Genomic DNA, 11,153 nt, shown 5'->3' with positions numbered 1-11,153 from the left:
CTCCAATATTTTCATTCCCATTCCTTTCTTAACTTTCTATGATAGTTTTGGAAGGTGTAGCAAGAAGGGAGAATTACTTTTTTTTTTTTTCCTTTCAAAATGAGAACCTAATCTAATACTGTTAGTAGTGCACAGAACTTTCCTAAAAACAAGACAAAAAAATTAAATGGCACTTCATGTGTAAAAGTAATAGAAAAGAACTGTCCCTGCTGCATGCATATTGATGCACAATTCTGTGCTAGATCAAATGAAGTTCTTTCAGGCAAGGATTTTTCCACTAACCCCTTCCAGCTTTTAATACTATTTTCCTCAGTTTTCTTCAAGCATCCTTTCAGTTTTTATTCTTTTCTAAGCCTGTATTTCTTTTAACACTACTCACACTTATTTTTTCAAACGCCAAGTGACTATTTGACAAGATATTTTAGTTCTCGTCATTTTCTCTCATTTCAGATCCCTGTTGCGAAACCACTTCCCTTCTGAACATACAAAAGAACATCAGAAATTACCTTTTTCCTCAGTAGTACAGTTGAAGCAAATAGTACTTTAAAAGCTTGAGCCTACCTCCCTGACATGGGTAACTCTCTCTTCCTTCATGCTATTTAGCTAGAGGAACTTTTCCCAGAAGAGGAGTCAAATCAAACAGCTTTTGGGTACACAGGTAGAGCTCAACTGTCTCACAGCTCAAACATTTATGCCAAGAAATTATGTTTTTATCATGGCCTCACGGAGCACTGGTGCCTTTGGTTACCGGCACTGCCAATTAACTTTACATTTTGGCTTTTTATAGATGTTAGGAAAGGTTGTAGAAACTTCATACGAAGTCCCCAAGAGACGTCTTGCTGCAGAACAACAGGAGCTCTGTATCAGAGCGAGTAAACCACGCCGTCATCTGCATCAGTGGCCAAGTTGCAGCAAAGACCTTTAAAGTGTAGGACAGACTGGTGGTTTGTATACAGTGACCAAAAAGCTTTGCAATACGCCCAAACATTTCAGTTCTCACCTACCTTTGCCACCATGCACTTAGAAATTAGCAGAGAGGCAGCAGCCCAGTTATCTGGCACAGGTTTTGTAACTATTCAGGCAGGTAACGCCACTCCAGTATGGGAACAAGACCTCAGCAAAGCTACAATGAACTGAAGTTCACTGAAGTCATCTCTAGATAGAAATCTGAACTCACAAGTTGAAGCCCTTTTCATCTTTGAATTATGTAATGTTTTAAAAGCATTTCTAGAATTTAAATTGCCTCCTCTTAACAATTTTATGTTTTCCTCCTCTGAAGCGACTTTTCAGAACACAGAAGGACCTGTGAGCTCCCTGTGTTTGGGCATTTGGAGGTATCAGTTATTTTCATTCTGACCAAGAGGTGATTTTGTGTAACTTCCCAGCTGTTGAAGGGGAACCTGCCTTCTTTCCATTAAATACTCCCCCCCAAAAAATCAAATGAAATGGCAGTCTCTCATTGATTTACTAAAAAGAAAATCTTACCCCATACACTTGTCTCACCCAAAAGTATCTCTGAAGAGCTAAGCATCAAATTAAATTGCTGCCTTTTCGACTGGAAAAAGGAAGGACAACGCTAGGAGCCTGTGCATTACTAACTTTGATTTAGGCAATTCAATACTATTTTCCTCTATGAAAATTATTCTAAGCTCTCTCTTTCTTCTCCTCTCCTTATCAGCTGAATGATAAATAGGCTTAACAGGCCGTGCAAATCGCAAACAGACAGGTGGTGTAATGGTGGACTTTCCATTAACTGTATTAGCACAATGTGGTTTTGGAATTTCAAGAGGAAGCTATAAGCACATTGAGCTATTACAGGCTATTTCAATAAATCACACAGCATTTTATTTAATTAAGTCTCTTTTAATAGCAACGTTAAAGATACGGATAGAAGTGTCATTAGTATGACCAGATTTTTAAATACTTACAGTCTGGTTTTTTTTATTTTATTTTTTTTTCTATCCAACCTGAATAAAAATACCAGTTTATGACAAAAATAGGACTTGATCCTTTGATTCACAACATAAAATGTTATGATTGGTAGCACATATTTTACATCACTGGGCTCCTGTTCTGACAGCTTCCACTCCCTCTCCTGCTGTTACTCTTCTTCCAAGGCTTAGGGCATTACAAGTATCGAGGACTAATAGTAATTAGCATAGCACAGGCAGCACTACATGCATCAGAGACTTCTGTGCAAGAGTAAATTCTGTAACTGAAGATAACAGCTTTGAAGGAATGAAGATAATTTTGCTTTACCAAAACAGGGGTACAGAAGAGAGTAAAGTGAGTATTCAGAGTATGCATTATTAGTCAACAAATAGTATATGACCTTCTCTTTTTAATTTATTTTTTAAAAATTATTCTTTTTACTTTGAGGATAGTCAAACACTGGAACAGGTTCCCTGAAGTGGCGGATCTCCATTTCATAAAAGAAGATTGATTGATCACCATCTTAACTATTTAGGAAAGACTACGAGGGGCCAGGAAGAAACGGGGGGAAAAAGATCAGAGCTGCTGTGAGGAGTGGGAAGGATTAGGAAGCTAATGCAAATCCAGAGCATATCTGCAGCCTTCATCTCAGGACGCACAAATAACAGAGAGAACCTGTCCCTCTGCCAGGGCCTGGGATCACATCCCTGGGAGCTGACACCCAGGGAGCTGGGAAGGGTGGTGCTGCAGAGTTAGAAAATAAGCCTGGAAATTTAAACCCTGGAATAGAAAAAGCCCACAAAACTAATGATACCCCATTCCCCTGTAAGGAATGGGACTGATTGTGGTAAAAAAGGCAGTTAATACAGTGAACCAAGGCTATGTATATTAGAGTTGTACTGAAATGACTCCTAACTCCCTATTTCCTGGGTTTTTTTGAAGACCACGATCTTAGAGAAGGGTGGGAGATTCCACTGACCAACCTCAACCCTGTATTAAAGTTTTTAGCTGCCATTAAGCAAAATACACTACAAACCAGAATTTTTAATATCCTGGAAACCGATCTCATTATGGCGCCTACCAAGTCATCCCTCCTTGATTTGTAATATTTCTAGTTATATTTAGTCTGTGAAAAATTGTAGGCAGCTGCTTGTTTGCAGAAAAAGTATGCTGCCTAGTGAAGATGTATGCAGAAGCTACAGTTTACCAAAATGCATAAGCTATTTTAACAAATCCTCTTGGACAGCATCAGAGAGTAATCTCATTTCAGTACAGCACAGCCATTCTCCTCAGCCCAAGTGCAGGACCTCTCATGAACTCTTCTTCACAGATGGGAAAGTTTCCAACAAAGTGGTCTTTTGATCATCTCCAAAGGAAAGGGTGTATCCAAAGATACTCTAATGAGTTGTTGGTTGGGTGTTTTTTTGTCATGCCCAGCTGGTAAAGCATTATTTTGACTTAATTATTATGCTGACATTACTGTTGACTTTAGTCTGTATTGTATTAGCTCCTGGTGGCATCCCCTTGTCTGGATTATGTTCCCAAAAAGACCCTCCTGCAATCATTGTGTTCTCCTCAGAAAAAAATCCGAAGTCTGATTCTTCTTTCTTTTACTGGAGACCATGAGTCCTTACACATCATGTTAAGAGTGGTGTAAAATCTCCAGAAGCAGACAAAGGCTGGGTTAACAGTATGCACGCATCCATTTCAAATTGCTAGCCGCACCCCTTCTCTGCTTCCGCCGAGGATCACATTAACAATTATGAAATAGTCAAACACAGTGGGCAGCTTATTACATGTTAGGAAGGACCTGTCATTTAAATGGGCTCATGAGCCTATGATGACTAGAGACAAATGTCTATGACATTTATTAGCTTTAAGGTGGCAAACAGCTTCCCTAAGTGCTGGAGTAACAGTTGAAATGAAAATGCAATTCATTTGCCAAATCCGAATGAAAACTATTTCTTAAAGAACTGCAAATGAAATCCAACTTCAGTCATCACTTGAAGCCACGCAGTCCAAAATTTTGATCCCCCCCAAAAACTGAAGACGTGAGTTGAACGTTAACTGTATACAACTGGGGAGTTCCTCCTCTAGAGGCCTATGTATGAAAAGGCTGCTTTAGCATCATTCAAACAGCTGGCCTTGCAGCTTTTGCACCGCAAGCAAAATGGGAATTAACGTTCCTGCCAGGGACATTTCATAAATAAAGCATGGGTTGCAATATTCTAGAAGCTAAAACTACCTTTTTTTGTCATGTACTGAATCTTAGAAGTACTACAGAGAAAACCCCTTAAGTCTCAATTCTCTAGTCTTTTCCTGTTGAATGTTCTCTGAAAGAATAAAATATGGACTGAGACACAAACTAGTTTTCAAATTCTAGTAAGAACACATGTAACCCTCCATTCCCCCATTCTATTTTCAAAGGTATGCCGAGGTTCATTGTCAAATGTGAAACATTTACGGGAACATTCAGTGAGAAACTATTCAGGTGTGAAGAGGAACAACGGAACACAGATACCACAGAAAACGCAGCCGCAGCTTCAACCTTGAAGTTACACAGACCAGAACAGCTGAAGAGCTGCACCATCCATGGTGCTCTGCTTGTGGCTGTCCACCCAGGGCACGGATGTGTCACACACAGTGCCCTCGCTGCCTGCAGGCACCAAGCACGACGACGACTGCCCCGACAGACAGAAGTAGCTGCAGCAGCATCCAGCTGAGAACCAGTGCCTAGCCAGAGTGCTCCCGCTGCTGCAAGTACCAGATCACTCTTGAGTATGAGAAGTCTTTCATACCACTTGACATTGGACACTAAATGCAATGAGTTAATTTACCTGCTGAAGATGACAAATACTGTGTAAATAAGAAAAGCCTTACAGCATTACTGTGCGCAGAGTGAACATTTCAAAGTATTACGTGACAATTTTTAAGTATTACACGGTAAGATCACATTACAGGATAAAAGCACCACCAGCAACACCCACGCTATATTGTGGCAACTCTGCAGCCATTTAATTCAGGAAATCTCACCGAACATAAGCAATTTAGATTAAAGTAGAGCTATGGACAGCTACAACTACACTTTGTTCAATTAACAGCAAAAATGTGTAACCCACTAACAGGGATTCTGAGCTAGAACTAGCCGTTACTTTTATTTGCTTCCAATCTTCTTCCATAAATAGCAGTGTGACAGCAGGCCACAGTGGGAATAACAACAACTGAGCCATTTCCTCAACCAATTTTTAAGCCACCTTGGTGTCTGAGAAAAGTAAAGGGCCTCTGAAGTACGGTATTTTTGTCACCACACTTCTTTGGAAACAATCGGATTTTCCGTAAGTTAGCAAGCTACAGTAGCCCCTAGATTAAAACTCATGCAGACTCTTAAAAATGAGGGAACAGCTTCACCCAGCCCCTCTTCTCCAGGCTAAACAGTCCCAGCTCTCTTAGCCTGTCCTCACAGGAGAGATGCCCTAGTCCCTTCACCATCTCTGTCGCCATTTGCTGGACTCTAGCAGGTCCGTGACTCTCTCGTACTGCGGAGCCCAGAACTGGCAATAGTCCTCCAGGTGTGGCCTCACCAGTGCCAAGTAGAGGGGAAGGATCCGCTCCTTGACCAGCTGGCAATAGTTTGCCCAGTGCAGCCCTGGAGACCATTACAGCTGCGTTTGCCACAAGGGCACACTGCTAGCTCTCGTTCAGCTCAGTGAATCAGAAGAGCTGCCTGCTGAGACCTTCAGGAGGTGGTCTGATGTCTACACAAAGCACTGCAGGAAGGCTTTATTATGCCCTAATAAAGTACAAAAAAAGTGAGGAGAAGCAAGCCATGTCACGAGGCCTGATGGACACAGCCACATCCCCACAGTGCAGCTTTTTCTTACCACGGTAATTTGCCTTCTATTAGTGCTGAGGAAAACATCATTTATACTTTAGAAAAACAACGATTATTTTCAGATGTAGATTAAAGGTACGTATTGTGACTCCTAATTACTGGGATTGAAAATAAACAGTTTCACTTCTACGCTTAATTCCACTAGCTGCGTACTTAGCCACACCACAGTTGAGCTGCACTGCTGTTCCAGAAGTTATGACTGAACAAGGTACACTTTTGCTCTTCCCCTCTTTTCAATATGCTTTTCTTTTCCCAAATACATTGACAAGATTTCTCAAAGTATACTTGAACTGACACTGAAGAAGAAAACCCTGAGCAGCTACTACACGCAACACTCAGACTATTTACAGATTTCTCATTTTTATGCTCTTCTGAGATTTTCTTAGAGTAGGCACTGCATTCATCCCATCTACCCAAAAAGTTAAAGAACACTCATAGTATCCTTTTATTGTCTGGTCCAGAAACTGCTTCTAGAACAGTTTAGTAAAATATGAACCAGCAAACATTCCATAAGGAGACATGAACAAAAACACCATACTCAAAATTTAAGTACAGCAATGTCATTAAACACACACTGGAAATGCGGATCAGGAAAGAAAAAAGTCTTTGAAGTACACCAAAACTTGTCACTTTTTGCAATGGATCAAAACATTACAAAGTTTAAACAAGCCCAGATTTATCCACATTATTGGATACTCTGACAATTTCAAAGGCACATGAACATTAAAAAAAAGTTCAGCATTATGTGAGGTATAATATTTCCTATAAAAATTGTAGGGAGGAAAAAGGAGTCATTTATCACTTGGTTAAAGCTGATATTGTAACCATGAGATTGCTCACAGCGGCTAAGAAGCTTGCACTGACTCTACAGACAGAAATTTCTTAGCAGAACAAGAATCTCTTTAGGTCCCCATCACTCCTCAACTGCCCAGGAATTATTTATGTATTAAAAAAAAAACCCAACTAACATACAGCATCTTATTATATAGTTTAACCATGAGGTTTCAGCAACATACACCTGGATGCAGCTGCTGAGCGGCAACAGGCTACTGCTAATTTGAGTCTGAACAACAGTATGATTAAGCAGACCATGCAATAGTAGGCAAACAGGCAAAAAAGCGTAGAGAAAAAAGGGTAAAAGGGAATGACTACAGGGAAAGGCAATTCCAAAAGGGCTAAATGCCCAGTGGCAACACTGCAGAGAATGCAAGCGAGGAAGTTCAGAGATGCAGAAAAATCTTACTGGTTCTTTTGATTGATAAAGAGACTCAGTCATGGCATGACTCTCTTATCTCCAAACTAGTCGTAATTAGCTACAAGCTTAGCATCCATAGATATTTGAAGATGAGCATAAGACTCCCTCAGTTATTTATTTCCCAAATACACATATAGTTAAAAAATGGCTCATAATATTTAAAAGGTTCTCAAAAATATCTCTATTGTGGAATTAGTTTTCTTCTACATGTAAGTAATGGTAATTAAGTAAAGTGACTTGCATAAGAAAACTTGTCCACAAATTAGAAGTTTTACTAGGAAGACTCACCTTGTGTATATTCATTATTTATCAAGACATACAGAATGAAAAAGTTGCTTAAGACACCTTCTTTTGGGCCTCTCTTTCTACTTATTCACTGGTCACAATATGGCTGTTCCTAATGCAAAGTTAACCTACCGACAAAACTATTTAGCCAATGTCATGCCCATAAACATAGGGCAATAAAATTCTGGACTGGTGCACACATCATAAGCAAATACTCTTCTCTGTAGTTATATTTATCCTTACATAACTCTGCACCAGAACCTCAGCATCCTTTTCCAAATATTTTTAGAACTTAACATTCACTAAGAATAAAATGATGCACAGATGGATCCCTGAATTTCACTGCCTCACTAAACACTGAAAATATCCGTTCATTCTAGTCAAGAGCAGAAACATTTTTAGAATGTCCATTTTTTGCTTAACAAAGTGATTTCTTACTCAGCTGTGATTGCTGCAAGAAATATTACCTGATGTCATCACCCAAGATTAGTGCACTTTGACAGAAAAGCAGTTACTAGACAGAAGTAAATCCTCTATTTTCTTGGATTAAAACATTCTTTCTTCAGAAAAAGGACATTATTAAGATTTTTTTTTAATTATGTGTAGACTTTTTCAATGCCTATGAGGCTACATGAAGGTATTTACAGAATGTTCGAGATAAAAAGGGTTTAATAATGAATCATCCATTAAAACGTTAAAGTCTCAAATGCTGATAAGGTCAATTTTATTTTCTTAACTCCATATTCATAAATAATTACCCAACAGCCTAAACATGAGTTTTGTAACTGACATTCCAGGTAGCTGAAATTACATTCAAACTAATCCTCTGAAGTGCTTATATTTGATCACAGCTCTACAGTGGGAACCTTATAACGCATGTCTACTTCTGTAGAACAAAAGAAATAATTTTCCACACTATATTCCCATGGCACAAATGTCAAAAGTCATCGTCTTCTCTTGAAGGAAAAACAATTTTGCAAAACAAAAAGATTCTACTTTAGGACTTGATTCAGATTACATCATTTAGACTATTTAAAAAATTGTACTACCATATAGACATCGTATCGCTCTGAAGATACATTTTGAGACAGTAAAAACCTAGCAGTACGGTTTACACAGCCTGTTCTTTAGGAAATTGCTCTGTACTACACTGAATTCTTTCCTAAGGCCTGTTTCCAATTTTGTTCAGAAGAGATAACAGTTCGTGCAACGGAAACATGAAAAATGAATAAACTGCAGGCTACTAACATCTATACAAGTTCATAATCTCTTGCTGGTAAATTACATTAGAGCATCCTTTGGGCATTTCCTCTGCCCGTTTATTAGTCCATAAAGCAAACCCACAGTCCTGGATAAACGACAAAGGCGCAAAAGACTGTGCCGAACCTGCGCGAGATGGCACAAATGCCACTCACCGCAGTGGATACTAGATTCCTGTTCCACTGTCTTTTCCTTTGCTTTCATAGCCAGCTGGCTAAGAACACTTGTTTGTAACCCCAAAAGCAGCCTTCAAGCTACCACTGTTTTCTGAAAGAGGCAGCAAGTCTCAAAACATTAAGCCCATCGCCTTAGCGGAAGGAACATGACAAAGGACGGCTTCTGCCAGCGCAACTGTCCTTGACAATTTAAGTGCCCGTGGACAACCTCCAGCTGTACAGGCAGCTCCGCGCTCCCTGCTGCCCCACCACTGACAGCCAGGCTAAGCTTCTTGATGACTGAATTAATACTACACGTCTTCCTCTTAGCTACCTTTTATAAAAACACCCTTCTTGTTTAGGAACTATGATGCTAGTTTTAAATCACAGCTAAGACACTTAAAGTTCTATAGTGAGGTTCTGCATGTCATTTTTCTTACAAAGCAGAAAAGCAATTCTCCAGAGCTTCGTGTCCATGTCTGCGTGGTGCCAGCTGCCCACAGTGATCATCTCCGCAGGGGTGCAGGGGGTACACAGCGCTTGCTGCGCCCGGCGCCCCATTCTGCACATTACACCCTACGGGCCAGTCCCAGGCTGGGCTGCTCAGCGCTCAACAGCCGGCCTCCATCAAACTCCGGAGGCTTGGAGAGCACAAACTGGGGCAGGACTGCAGCACTCCAACAATGGCCGCATAGATTTGGAAAGACCAGTTACACAATGCGCTGTTTGTTAGTAAGTTTGAATATTTATCCGACACCGCTACACAGTCCGATGTGAAAACTCAAGACTGAAAAAAAAAGGAAGGATCGCAACATTTGAGGAGGGTCCTTTGGAACACAGTTTAGAGAGTACCTCTCAGGGCATCTCCCATCTCTAAAGGAGGGTGCTGACTGTGAGGCAAGGCTCACCCCTAGTGGCTGGCTGTCGCTGTCGCACCCGTACGAGCTCAGAAAGACTGCTGCAGCTGATCAGGCTGCAAAAAAACCAGTCCCAAGTCTGATAACTCAAAAGGATTACTAAGAGGCTGTCAGAAGTTAAGAATGACTTTTGTATCAACTGCTTTGTGTCACATATGCACTGCATAGGAGTTCTGCTGGAGAGCTCTCATTGCACAGGAGAAGCGCCTTTGCCTGACAAAGGGAATCTAACACAAATTGCTCACCTGAATTACTCATTTTTAATTGAAATATTTGTTATTATATATTCTTTCTTTCATGCTAAGAAAAAGTAAACCTCTTAAAATAAGAGATGTTTTTGTTCCAAGGACTAGTGATCACCTTTGTTTTTCTTGTTTACCAAGAGTAACCCAATTACACACAAATTATCACAACATGATGAACAACTCTCAAAACCGTATGGTAAAACTATACCTAATTTCTATGAGTATGAGATCAAAGCTTACCAACTTCTGTGGCAGATAAGCATTCTGACCATCTTGAACTGTCCAATGGATCCCATGGGAGGCGAACAAGACTTCAGTCTGGGAACACACCTCCACTGCTAGCAGCAGAGCTCAGGCTTCATGGTGGTGGCACGTGTATATATGCGCAAAACCAGACTTACAGGACACACCGGACAGGTAGAATAGTTTGCTAGGTTTTATATCTGAAGGTTAATTCCAGTAAGCTTCACTTACTTACATTCAGATCCATTTTCTGTTTTCTTGAGGGGTTTTCAGAGCACCCCTCCAGCTTCTACCACTGCAAAACTAGTTGCCCTTGCTCAAACGATTCCTTTTTCTCTTAAAAGATTGAAATGGAGCACCAATGCACATAAAAACAACACTCCTCTTTTTCCATTTCTGTCACATTTGACCTAAACACACAGCTATTTTTGCATGGAAATATGTTGTCTTCTCTACATATGGCTTCATCAGTAGGAAGTCAGAGCTAGTTGCTTTGTACTTTTCATATTAAAAAACCGGAGAATCACGCCTAGGAAGCATGAGTGGCACTTAATTCCTTCAGAATTGTTAAGTGCTTTGAAATCCGCACACACAAAGCAGTACAAAGTACGTCGGCCTCACAACTCGCTAGCTGCCACTGCTACACTTCAAAAAGCTACTGCTTGCAGACCAGAGTAGCAAGGTCATCAGCAAACTTCTAACTATCCAATCAAAACAAAGGAGAAACAGAAAACATGTCAAAAGTTATGAGTATGTCAGAGCAGTGCTTGTTATGAATTTAAATAACACGTAATAAGGAAGTGTGAAGTCATACCTCTGCGCTTGCTCATCACCTATTCTCATGCTGCAGATGCAAAGTCCGAAGCCCTCGCTCAGACTGATGCTAGTCTCCCTCACATTCACTGGCGACTAGAAGTATTTACACCCTGTACAGAAATTTATCAAAACACACATAAGCAGGGAGTTTTG

The sequence above is a fragment of the Charadrius vociferus genome, unplaced genomic scaffold (genome assembly GCF_000708025.1).
Source record: "Charadrius vociferus isolate BGI_N301 unplaced genomic scaffold, ASM70802v2 scaffold325, whole genome shotgun sequence".
Taxonomy (NCBI): Eukaryota; Metazoa; Chordata; class Aves; order Charadriiformes; family Charadriidae; genus Charadrius; species Charadrius vociferus.
This window is presented reverse-complemented; position numbering follows the sequence as displayed.